This window comes from Palaemon carinicauda, chromosome 1 (assembly GCF_036898095.1).
Source record: "Palaemon carinicauda isolate YSFRI2023 chromosome 1, ASM3689809v2, whole genome shotgun sequence".
Lineage (NCBI taxonomy): Eukaryota > Metazoa > Arthropoda > Malacostraca > Decapoda > Palaemonidae > Palaemon > Palaemon carinicauda.
The window spans coordinates 166,488,250-166,502,594 of NC_090725.1; the positions used below are offsets into that span (position 1 = coordinate 166,488,250).

General features: G+C 33.6%; 1 pseudogene; it reads left to right on the forward strand.

The window, feature by feature from the left end:
- Positions 1 to 1,896: 1,896 nt before the first annotated feature.
- LOC137624254 (uncharacterized) overlaps positions 1,897 to 14,345 on the forward strand; it is a 13,470-nt pseudogene continuing 1,021 nt past the window's right edge.

Here is a 14,345-nt window from a genome sequence, read left to right on the forward strand (position 1 = left end):
TTCAAAAGATGCATTCTTGCTGCACAAAATTATATCAATGTAACCTTAAGTATGACAGAGAGGCACCAAATACTGCAAGCAATGTATTAATCCAGTACTCGGTTCCTTGTAGTTTACTAGGTGGCCAAAGGTCTCCCTTTTTACTGTGAATCTTGCTCCGACAATATACAGATGGTAGTTTAGTCATTAAACTTCAGTCCCAGAAGTACCACTTTGTCTGACAGCCTTACTGTTAGTGGTATTGCGTATAAAAGGGGTGAATATGTAATTGTGGACACCCCAGATTTTAATTATTTTGCAATAATCACTATGATTATACTACATAAAGGCAATTTACTTTATTGTCTTGTGCAGTCAGTAGATAGCGTTTATGAATATAGATTTGTAGTGTATGATGTGAAAGAAAATAGAAGTCAAATAATCAGATGTATTAGCATTAAAGATCTTAAAGACCTTTCGCTATTGTATGCATACAATATAGATCCGAAGTAATACATAGCCATTAAAAATTGGACCTTGACAGGAGATTGAATATATATATTCATCATTTACCAAATTGATTTTTCTATATGACTTTACATTCCATTATTCAGTTCGGTATAAGAAGCTTTCTTTAGATTATTATTATTATTATTATTATTATTATTATTATTATTATTATTATTATTATTATTATTATGTTAAGCTACAACCCTAGTTTGAAAAGCAAGATACTGTAAGCCCAGGAGCCCCAACAGAGAAAATAGCCCAGTGAGGAAAGGAAACAAGGAAAAATAAAATATTTTAAGAACAGTAACATTTAGATAAATATTTCCCATATAAACAACGAAAACTTTAACCAAACAAGAGGAATGAGAAATGAGATAGAATAATATGCCCGAGTGTACCCTTACGCAAGAGAGCTCTAACCCAAGAGAGTGGAAGACCTTGGTACGGAGGCTATGACACTACCCAAGACTAGAGAACATGGATTTGATTTTGGAGTGTCCTCCTAGAAGAGCTGCTTACCATATCTATAGAGTCTTTTCTACCCTTACCAAGAAGAAAATACCCTCTGGAAAATTACAGTGCACTAGTTAACCGATTGAGTGAAGAAGAATTGTTTGGTAATATCAGTATTGTCAGGTGCATGAGGACAGAAGAGAATGTGTAAAGAATAGGCCAGACTACTCGGTGTATGTGTAGGCAAAGGGAAACTGAACCGTAACTAGAAAGAAGAATCCATTGTAGTAATGTCTGGTCAGCCAAACGACCCCATAACTCTCTTGCAGTAGTATCTCAGCAGGTGGCTCTACCCTGACCAACCTACCACCTAGTTTATTCATTTCATATTACTTATGTATTGTCTTCTGTGCCCAACTGGGGGCGATGCAGATATGGTGCATATGTGAAAAAGTTTGTGATGTACAATGCCATTATTTCGACTTTAATCCACTTCTACATGGGGTCGCCGTTATGAAAGAGACGTCTCCATCGATTTCTGTTCTGTACTTTGCCTTCGTCAAAACCTTTCCCTAGCAAATCTTCCTCTCTTTTAGTGTTCCTGTCTTCCTTCTACCACAAACTTCCATCTACATGGTACGTCCTCCAACATAATGTTCATCTCTTTCTAAGAAGTCTGTACCATCTAAACCTTCCCTCCTGTATTTACTTTGATATTTCAACTACCTTTGTTCATCCTCTTATACTCATTTTGATTCCAGACATCCATCTCAACATTCTCTTTTGTGCTGCACCGATCTTCTCATCTGTCTTCCTCATACTTGCTGTTTCTGTTCCATATAACATACAAAACTTTCCTTTCAATTTCAGAGGGACCCTCTTGTCACAGAGAACCCCAGGAAAAGACATCCAGTTGTCCATCGTGTCTGGATTCAATGACTCACCCCTTGAGCCATGCTTCCACAAGCCTTTGGTATGGACCACACATACTTTACCTTCTGTACTCATTTATTTCAACCCTATCCATTCTAATGTTTTGTCAGCCATCTCAGTAATACTGGCACACCCACATTCTGTCTTTAACCTGCTAATTCTCATTCTTCTCCGCAAAGTGAGGTTAAATACCTTTCAAGCTTCTCTCCTCCATCCTCTCTGCACACAGTACTATGTCATCTGCATATAATATGCACTATGGCACTGTTTCTCTAACGTGTTTGGTCATTAGATCCTTCATGATGTTGAAGTTGAATGGGCTAATTGCCAGCCCCTAGTGTAATTCAACACTGTTTCTCACTCTAGTATGCACATTCCTGTGTATCTGAATAATCCTGATATATTTTCTGGTACAATCTTCTCCATCCAACATTTCCGAATTTCAGTCTCGCTGTTTTTCTCTGCCTTTCTCCATAAATGCCTTATGCAAGATATTCCATCTATTGCGCCGCTTCCCTCCATAAATCTTAATTGAGCTTTCCCTGTTATTACTGGAATTAATTCAAGACCTATTTTTTTTTCTAATTAGCCAGAATAAACTAGGAGGAAGAACTGGTAGCGAATGTTCGTCATCATTTATTATGCCTCCTGAAAAAAAAAAGGTTGGTTTGATAGACAAAGTGCATTTTTTGACTCACGCAAACCTCAGGACAGAAATACGTGTGTGGCCTATGCTTATAGCTAATGCAAATCCAGTGTCGTTCACTTTGATTTTTTTCATTTACATTTTGGCATAAATAAAGTGAGGTGGCAGCCTGTAATAAAGTTTGTCCTAATTTGTGCATATTTCTTCCCAATATATGGCGACAATTAATTTAGTTTAGAAATTTCTTATGCACAATTCTCCTAGGATGTAGATACCTTGATGATAAGTATGAAGTCATCATACTTTAATAGAAATTTCTTCATAAGTACCAGGAATAAATTAGCTTTACTGTCTGATGCAACTAAGTACAAAATGATAACATTAAGTTCTTTTTTATCTACAGATTCAACAGGTGCTTACCCACCTAATACAAGTAACTTTGGTGGAGAGCATTTAGGACACCAGTCTTGTGGCAGAGGCTGACTTGACACACATTTTGAAACCTCTCCAATCAAGGAAATTAATAACAAGGTGGAAGGCCAAAGGATCAAGCATGTTGCTTACACATATATAAATCAAGGTCTATATATGTTAGGTCTAGTCATGGAAGGGTATTAAGCCGCTAGAGCCTGTGGGCTGACATATGCTGTTGGCTTAGTTAGCCGCTCACCTGTGTGAAGCGGAGTTAGCCCATACCTGTTAATCGTTTGGATCATTTAATTTCATGTCTTATCTTCACGGAAAAAAAATGTATATATATTTTGAAATACCTGAAGTATGGGCTGTAATTGGTTATTATAATAGAGGGAAACAAGATGAAAATATCTCTTTCTATTGCTTCCCAAAAGATGAAAAACCTCAAAAGAAATGGGTACACCTTTGTCGCAGCGAATTAGAACTAAAATTTTACAGAGGGATGTTTCTTTACTTGAAAACCAACATGATTCAGATAAAGTGTGCAATGAGAGAACTTTATCGTAAGGTTAATTGCACAAGAAGGAACACGAAAAACCCTCTGAACCCGGTGAAATTATATAATACTAGAAACGGTACTCTGCCTTTCAGCGATGACACTTGCAGCATTCGATGATATCCGGGAAGCGCATTCTTTAGACATGCCGTTTCAGGAGGCTATGGAAAAAAGAGGTTGTATTGTAAGAAAGTTCCTTCAGTAACAGTTATTAAGAACAGTACTTGATTCAGATGAAAAACCCTGGATAGAAGAGATTTGTAAATCCTAAGGAGCACTTGTTCTTCCCTGTGATGAACACCTTAATAAACAATTAGAGGTTGTTTCAGTGCCACCATGGAGAGACGTGTTAAAGACTAGTAATGGAGCTATTAAGAAATTGTCGAGTGATATTAAAAGTTCTTCTGGTAATTCAAAACAACAGTTGTGTTGATTTATCAGAAAAGGTAATACGTTATTGTGTCCACTGTGGATTGATTTTCTAGAATACAGGCTCTAAACAGAACGGATGAAATTTTAAAGGTTTTAAGGTATTGTGGATAGGATATGAGGGAACTTTTTATTATTAGAAGCCAGTGTCCTTATATTATATGTTAATGAAGAAACACAAACCCATCTAGTTGGTAAAACAATGTCGTTACTTTTGTAAGTGGTAATTTGTTTACACCTCTCAACTTTTTAACAAAAAGTTGAGAGGTGTAAACAAATTACGATTTCATCTCACTTCCTAAAATTATGAAGTCTCTTTGGTAGTTCAAGCAAGGTCTTCAAGGAGTACAGTTGTATATATTGCGTAATTCAAAAGATTCATTTTGAGCACACAGATGTAATTTTTTTGACGAACTTATATATATTTTCTTTATATGTCTTATTCATTTAAGCGTTAAAAGGCGTAAATTGGTTTATTTGTGACATTTAACATTTGATTGTCTTATAAATATGATAAAATGTGATAAAGTCAAAGGAGGTTTAAAGTGGCAATGAAAGTGTCTTGTTTAGAAAAGTATATTTAATTAGCTTTCCAAGATGTATTAAGGTACATTATGTCACCGTTGTGACTTATTGAATATTATGGGTTATTTAATAATGTATTTAAAGTTTGCAACAATTCCTTTCAGGAATGAACCTACTGATACTACTACTACTACTACTACTACTACTACTACTACTACTACTACTACTACTACTACTACTACTGTTAAGGGAATGAAGGTTATAGTTGAGTTTCTGAGTTTGTGTCGCCCATAACAATAGTTCATTCATCTTGCAAAGCTAATTAAAAATACTTTTATACTTGTATTAAGGTACATTATGTCACCGTTATGACTTATTGCATATTATGGGTTATTTAAAGTTTGCAATAATTCCTTTCAGGAATGAACCTACTACTACTACTACTACTACTACTACTACTACTACTACTACTACTACTACTACCACTACTACTGTTAACGGAATAAAGGTTAAAGTTGAGTTTCTGAGTTTGTGTCGCCCATAACATTATATATATATATATATATATATATATATATATATATATATATATATATATATATATATATATATATATATATATATATATATATATCGCAATATACCTTATATACGAAGTTTTCAATATTAATATCTAATTTAAATGAATATCTGGTGTTATTAATTCACAAGCTGTAATGTTTAACTATTGATGATTATTTTAAGCAATTTTGATTAAAAACTTTTCAGTCGGACATTCTTTTATACTTTTAAGCCATTAATAAAAAAAAAAAACAATGAATAAAGAAGTCATCTTTTCTCTCTCTCTCTCTCTCTCTCTCTCTCTCTCTCTCTCTCTCTCTCTCTCTCTCTCTCTCTCTCTCATACAGAAGAAAATGAAAATGAATTTGAGAAAAAGGATTGTGATATAATTTGTCTTTACTTACAATGACTAGGGTTTTCTGATGATCTGTTATCGAGCTTAATCTCTTCACACCTACTTGTGAAGCCATTAAATGCCGATACAGATAAAAAAGGGATTCCTCAAGTAGGATTGGAAAAACTGAGCGGTTATGGAATTTATAATTTCGTAGGATCATCTGATTACCTTTTGGTCTTTCAGAGACATGCTAATCCGTCTTTTACTAAGACCATGTAAAAGAAACATCATCTACGAGAGCCAAGAAAACGAAATCTGTTGGAAATAATATTATTTAGATACATGGGAGAGGAAAATAGAGAGTTCAGCATTTCATTCCCATATATGTTAACGGCAGCACGTACCCGAGATGCCACCAAATGACGTTAGGTCATGACCGCAGGTCGGTGCTTGACCAGACCTTACGTATATAGACCTTGATAAGAATATATCTTTATAGACCCTTTGGGCTTTTATATTTAAGTTTATCTTTTTTGGGGTGTCTTAATGTTTTTTATTATATGAACTTATATGGATTTAAAATTGATAATTGAAAGTTTGAACCACTAATCAGATTGGGAATTTACAGCAAATTGAGAATTTGAGATTGAATTTTTGAAATATAGTTTAGATAACTTGGCCTTACATGAAACACGTTGTAATGGGATTGGTAAGTAAATCTCAAACCAAGGCGATATATATATATATATATATATATATATATATATATATATATATATATGTATATATATATATATATATATATATATATATATATATATATATATATATATATATATATATATTCAGGAAGAAGAGATGGAATTAGGAGAGAAAGGATAGGAATGATGATGACCCAAAGAGCAGAAAAGGCTTTGATGAAGTCAAGAGCTAAAAATATGAAGGATATAGATAGATAGATCTACAAGATTGACTTTTTAGCCTTTCTTATATTTATATTGTAGTGGAAAAGGCAAGTGATTGGAAAGTAGTGTGTGTTGTTTACAATTTTAATAATTTTGAATTTATCAAGAGAGATGCACACCAGTGCAAAATATTTGAATCTATAATCACAAGGAAACATGGTTATTTGTGATTATGATTCAAATATATGTATATTCTTGTCTGTATATATATATATATATATATATATATATATATATATATATATATATATATATATATATATATATATGTATGTATGTATGTATATATATATATATATGTGATAATAATAATAATAATAATAATAATAATAATAATAATAATAATAATAATAATAATAATAATCACCTCCTACACCTATTGACGCAAAGGGCCTTGGTTAGATTTCACCAGTCTTCTCTATCTTCAGCTATTGAATCAATACTTCGCCACTCATCATCTACTTCAAGCTTCATAGTCCTCAGCCATGTAGGCCTGGGTCTTCCCACTCTTCTAGTGCCTTTTGGAGCCTAGTTAAAAGTTTTGTGAACGAATCTCTCTGGAGGAATGCAAAGTATATGCCCAAACCTTGTCCAGCTACCCCTCACCCTGATCTCATCCACATATGGCCCCCTAGTAATCTCTGATAGTTTCGTTTCTAATCCTCTCCTGCCATTTAACTCCCAATACTCTTCTGAGGGCTTTGCTCTCAAATTTGTAAAATCTCTTCGATATTGTTTGATTGTTATACCACGACTCATGTCCATACAGTAACACCGATCTCACTAATCTGATACTTAACCTTGCCATTGACTCATCTGATTTTTTAAATATTTCATTAAACTCCAATTCTAAAGGTCCTATATTAGAGATGATAGTTCCTAAATATTGAAATGATTCCAACTCAATAATCCTTTCTTCTTCTAATGATATTGTATCTTTCATTGCATATTCTTTACTTATCATCTCTGTCTTTTTCTATTTATTTTGTACGCAACCTCAAGTTATATATCATACAATTTGGTAAGCAAGCTTTGCAAGTCCTGTTGTGTTCTGCATACTGTAGGTCCGCTAATTTCCTGTTACTAGTCCAGTCCAATCCCTCTCCACCATCCCCAACTGTTCTATGCATTACAAAATTCATAAGGAGGTTAACAACATGGGTGACAACACATTCCACTGCTCAATGGAAATTAATTTGATAGGACTTCACTAATATTAACTTTGCCCTTGCTATGCTCATGAACAGACGTAATAAAATTTGCATATATAAGAGGAACTCCATAAAATCACAGAACTCTCTTTACAATGAGCATACTATATATTTTAATGACAACTGATGTAATTGTGATGCCTCTGTAATTATCGCAATCAATGAGGTCTTCCCTTTTTTGCCATTAAACCAACTCGTCTAGATCCCTTTCATCAGGTTTTGCTTCCTCATGCCACATTTTGTAGAATAATCTTGTAAGTATTCCGAGAGTAACTTCATTTTCGGCCAATATCATCTTGGTAGTTATTCCATTGTATCCAAGGGCTTTCCAATCTGTTGAGTACTCTAATGATAGCTTTGACTTCAAACACACGGAATTCATTCATGGGCACATGAATGTATATATATATATATATATATATATATATATATATATATATATATATATATATATACTATATATATACATATGTGTGTATGTATATATACGTATATATATACATATATATATATATATATATATATATATATATATATATATGTGTGTGTGTGTATATATACATATATATATATATATATATATATATATATATATATATATATATATATATATATATATATATGTATATATATATATATATATATATATATATATATATATGTATATATATATATATATATATATATATATATATATATATATATATATGAATATATATCACAAGTACACATGATTTCAATCAATGTAAATATCACCCACGAATGGCATTTAATACCGAATTCTATCTTGGGAATATATATCCACTTGGAATTCATTTTATGGTAACAGCTTCTGGCCGGGTGGAGATTCGAACCCCCACCTGTTCGGCTGGAAACCATGCCCGCAGAGACTCTACCGACTGAGCTATCAAGATATATATATATATATGTATATATATATATATATATATATATATATATATATATATATATATATATATATATATATATATATATATATATATATATATATATATATATATATATACATATATATATATATAAGTAAATATATATATATATATATATATATATATATATATATATATATATATATATATATATATGTGTGTGTGTGTGTGTGTGTGTGTCTGTGTGTGTAAGTGTATATATATATACACATTTTTTTCTCACCTTTTTTACCAGGCGCAAGGTAGGGTTTTCAAGCTTGTCAGTCGCCCTGCTTCAAAAACTGTCCACTGCTGACGATCTTCATAAAGCTTCATTTCTTCAATCTTTTGGAAATTCACACCTCTCCTCACTCCTCTCTCAATATATTTCATCCACCTCATCTTCAGCCTACCAACTGGTCTTCTGCCTTGGGGTCTCCATTTCAAAATTTCCTTGGTTATCGTTCTTCTTCCATTCTTCTGACGTGTCCAAACCATCGTAGTTGTCCTCTTTCAATAAAGTCCAAAACCCCCTCCACTCCTAATTCCCTCCTGATGTCTTCACTTCTTGTGACACTTTTATCAGTCTCAGTACCTTCACTTCTGCTGCCTGGTGCTGGCTTCTAGTCTCTGATGTCAACGCCCAAGACTCATGGCCGAAGGTTAGAATTGGCCTCAGTATGGAAATGTATATTAGAGTTTTAACTTTACGGGGTATGTATCTATCTTTCAACAGTTGATGGTACAGCTCCCAAATATTTAAAGTTTCTGCACTGTTTTACTGCTTTCCCTTCTAGTGAAATATTTATATCTGACGGTGTTCGAGACAGGAGCATAACCTCAGTTTTCTTCTTGCTAATCTTCAAGCCATTTGGTGTTAATATGTCATTTTAGTCTGTCATTCTTTGTTAAAGGTCCTCTATAGTTTCTGCTACAACTGCATGGTCATCAGCATATATTAGATCAGTAGTCATATTCTCATTATGAATCTGCTATCTCATGCATCTATCCATAAACAATATGAAAGTAGATGTGAAAGAACACTACCTTGCTTTACTTTTGATTGGATGTCAAAACCGCCCTCACTTTCAGTGTCTGTTCTTAATCTGGATCTCATATTTTGAAAGGTGCTGTAAATTTCTCTTATTAGATTTTGAGGAACCCTATATTTCTCTCAATGCATCTCTTATCTTTTGCCGTGGTACTCGATCAAATGCTTTCTCTAGATCTATAAAAGCACTATACTTGTATGTGTTCTACTCCCAGCTCTTCTCAAATATAATTTTTAAGGTGAAGATCATGCCTGATGTTCCTCATCTCAGTCTGAAACCACTCTGCCGCTGGCCTAACTTTGGTTCTACATATTCTCTTAATCTCTTCTTAAGTATTATCTCATACACCTTTAATGCATGTGCCATAAGAGATATACCTATGTAATTGGAGCATTCAATTTTGTCTCCCTTTATGTCGATGGGGCACATTAAATATCTTTGTCAATCCTCAGGAGTGTTGTCTACATTCCAGAGCAAGTTTGTTAACTCCTGCAGCCACATGTCTCCATCTTGTCCCATATGTTTAAGTAGTTCCACAGGTATCTCATCTAAACCAGGGGCCTTGCCATTTTCCCTTCTCTTGAGAGCATCTTTCAATCCCATCTCCGATATGTCAGGATCATTGCTCTCATTGACATTAAATTCAAGATGTTCTTCCTCATGTATATTGTTGGTGATATTTAAGTGTTTGAAAATAGTTTTTCCAATATAATTCTATATATCTGGTCTCGGTTAAGATTGCACCTTTCATTGGGTCTTTTATTACACAAGGGGACTTTTGGCAGTGTTATATTTGAGCTTTCTGGTTCATTGAAGGTCGTTCCTCATGTCTTCTCCAATTTTTCCGAGGTCTCGCCTATTGCGAGTGCTTTTATTCTCTCTGTTTCTCAACTGGCTTCCTTGTAGTTGTTGTGATCTTCTAATTTTCTGCTTTTCATCTATTCCCTAAAAATTCTCATTTTGATAGCAACATATGATTTAAATGCAGGAATCCAACAGGGTGTTTTTTTTTTATTTTTTCTTTTTTTTTTTTCTCTGATAGTTTTCTTTTGTACTCCATTTGTAGCAGTATCCAAAGTTGTTGTTTTGAAGCTATTCCATTCCTCATCTGTGTTATTACTTTCCTGTTGTGGTTGTTTTGCTCTGGTTATCACACTTTTATATCTTTCCCGGCATTCCTCCTCTTTTATATTTTCACGAATAAACCTCTTTCTTGTTTGATTTTTATTTGGCTTAGACTTCGTTATCTTCAATTTTATTAGAAGGAAGTGGTGATCTAAGTCGAAAGATAGAGATGGGATGCTCTTTACGTCTCTGAATAAGTTTCTATTGTTTGAGATTGCCAAATAAGTCATAGATTATTCTGTTTATGTTCCGGCTTCTGAGTTCCATCGGTACCATGTCCACTTTCGACTCTCTTGGTGTTTATAGAAAGTATTCATGATGGACATTCCGTTTTGTATGCAGAAATCTATTATAATCTCACCTTCTCTGTTTTTACTTCCAATGCTAAATGCTCTCAATATATTATCTATACCTGTTCTCTCTTGCCCTACATGTCCCTTCATATCGCCGATGATGATGATATTCTCTGCATATGGTACCGAGTCTTTCCCTTCTTGTAGGTCTCTATAGAACTCACCCTTTTCTTCCTGTGGGGGTCCCTGCTGCAGTGCGTATACCTGAATAAGGCTAGTTTTGAATATGCCTAGTTTTAAAGAGAAATTAATAATCCAATTACTGTAGAACTTCAGGTGGCTGATCTTTCCTGATAAGTCTCCATTCACAATAAAACTCACTCCATGTGGAGCCTATTTTACTCCTTTAAAAAGTAACTGATCATTGTCATGTAAAATTTTTGTGCCTTCTCCAGGTAAACGAGATTCACATATTCCCAAAATATCTATTTTTCTCTACTGCATCATCATCACTATTTCTTCCCCCCTTTCTCGTAAGGTACTGAGATTAATTGTCGCTATTCTTAGGGATTTAAAGTTGTGTTTTTCTTGACCATGTCCGTTTTCGTTCCGAGTCCGGATGTGCCCGGGCTTCCGTTGATCAATGTGTCTGTCCTGAAGCAATTAAGTAGACACTCACCGGCTTGCTAGGCCTATCGTGCGCCATTTCCGAGCTGTTAATTGATGCCATCCATAATCGTATAGCTTCCAAAAGGTTACAAGGATTCCAACTCCAACACCGAGCAGTTTTATGGTAGGTTTACGCCATTGTACCTCTATAAGGTTACACAGCTCCTTAACCTAATATGTGTTGGCCTTAGGGCCGCAGTATATATATATATATATATATATATATATATATATATATATATATATATATATATATATATATATGTATATATATATATATATATATATATATATATATATATATACACACACATATATATATATATATATACGCATATATATATATATATATATATATATATATATATGCATATATATATATATATATATATATTGTATTTTCTACACATTATACTACAACATTTCTTATAATGAAAATTTGGTCAGTACAACTACCTTTTCTAGATCCTACTTGTTAATCTCTCGGATTTTCATCAATCTTTCTCTCTAGTCTCTTTAGAATAAGCATACTATATATATATATATATATATATATATATATATATATATATATATATATATATGAATATATATATATATATATATATATATATATATTCAAATAAGCCATATATATTTTTGATACATTAATGTCTGGATTCTCTTAACGACCTCGGGATCAGAGCCCCAGGCGAAATCACACAAAGACAAGAGCTTGTGACCGGCCGGGAATCAAACCCTGGTCGGCAAGCTTGTATGGACAGTGACTAAACCACTTGGCCTGGTGGTTTAGTCACTGTCTATACATGTTTGCCGACCAGGGTTTGATTCCCAGCCGGTCACAAGCTCTTGTCTTAGTGTGATTTCGGCTGGGGCTCTGATCACAAGGTCGTTAAGAGAATCCAGACATTAATGTATAAAAAATATATATGGCTTATTTGAATATGAAAAACACGTCTAAATGTGCAAAATTTATCATTAATATATATATATATATATATATATATATATATATATATATATATATATGATTATATATATATAATATATATATAGATATATATATATATATATATATATATATATATATATATATATATATATATATATATATATCATAACTAGAGTACGCTGATATAGTTGTCCTCATTAGTAAAACACCATACAATTTGCACTGCTTGCTTACCAGAATGCATGAAATATCACATGATGTTAGGCTCAAGATAAACTCAAAAAGACTGAGATGATGATAACGGAATATGCAATGGAAGAGGATATATAATTTGAAAGAGGAAGGATTAATGAGGTAGAATCATTTAAATATTTAGGAACTATGATATGTAATACAGGGTCTTCAGGATTGGAGTTTAATGAAAGATTGAAAAAAAAAAACACATCAGACAACGGCTACGTTAAGTAAAGTTTGGAAATCAAGTTGCCTGAAATTAAATATAAATATCAGGCTATATATCTGTTTACTAAGGTCGATGTTGCTGTACTGACATGAGTTGTCGTATGGCAATGAAAAAATATCCAATAGATTTTGTAGATTAGAAAACAAAACCCTTGGAGTAATTCTGCGAGTTATGTGGCAGAGCAGGATTATAAATGAAACTACAAGAGAGATTACTTAAGTGCCATATATGGATGAGATCATGGTGAGGGGTAAATGGAGTTGTTTGGGTCATACTCTCCAAACTCCGCTAGAGCGATTAGATCACCAAACGTTTAATTGCGCTCCACAAGGCACTAAAAGAGTTGGAAGACCCAGGCCTACATGGCTGAGGACAATGAAGCATAAACTAGGAGATGGTGAATAGAGAAGTATAGATTTAAAAGCTCAATGTAAAGATGACTGGTGAAATATAGCTGAAGTGCAAGAAATAATGATGATTAAGATTATTATTCTGACCCATCTATATGCCATTCTACCTGATATCTACCTTTTCTTTTCTGTCTACTGTCTTTCCACACAGTTTGCTTAATTACTCAGCCACATGTTATTGGTTTGTTACTGTTTCTCGACAGAAGGAGTTTCTGCCACACCACAACCGCTGCCATCTCCAAGAGTATCTTGCCAGAACAGGATGATATTCCTGGCTCACTATACTTTGAATGGGTTCATAAATTCACTGTACAATGGGATATGACACCATCAGAACTCTGCAGAGCCTCAATAACGAGGTGCCACCAACAACTTCATTAAGGAGACGACTGGTGCAAGTAGTGGTTGATGCCATCACAAAGAAATCTCCAAAATAAATAAAAGGCAAATGACTGTGATCTGCAAAAAAATCACAGATGAGTATCCAAGGTCTTCTCTTGATAATTTCTCTGGTGAATTGGCTGGCACTGGCCATGATTCCTTTCTTAAACAGTTGATATGTAGATATGAAAATATAAGTAGAAGTATTGGTACCCCATCGCAGGAAAAAGAAAATTCCAAAAGGGACACGTAAGATTTACCAGAGATCAGCCGCCACCAACAGCTGATCTCGAGACTTTACTAAACAAGACATATTATACCCAAAAGGAGGGATGATAATGATAAGATGGCACTCTGTGAATTACAAACTTAGTGGTCTTTTCTGTTCAGAGAAGTAGGCATGGGAGTGAGCTTCCAAAATGTACTAGGTATTCCAATGAAGGATACCCTGCAAAACATCATTAGATTTTGAAGACCTAAATTTATAAAATACTTTAAATGAAAATATATCAGCGATAAGAAAAAAAAGTAAACACTTGCTGAATACAATGC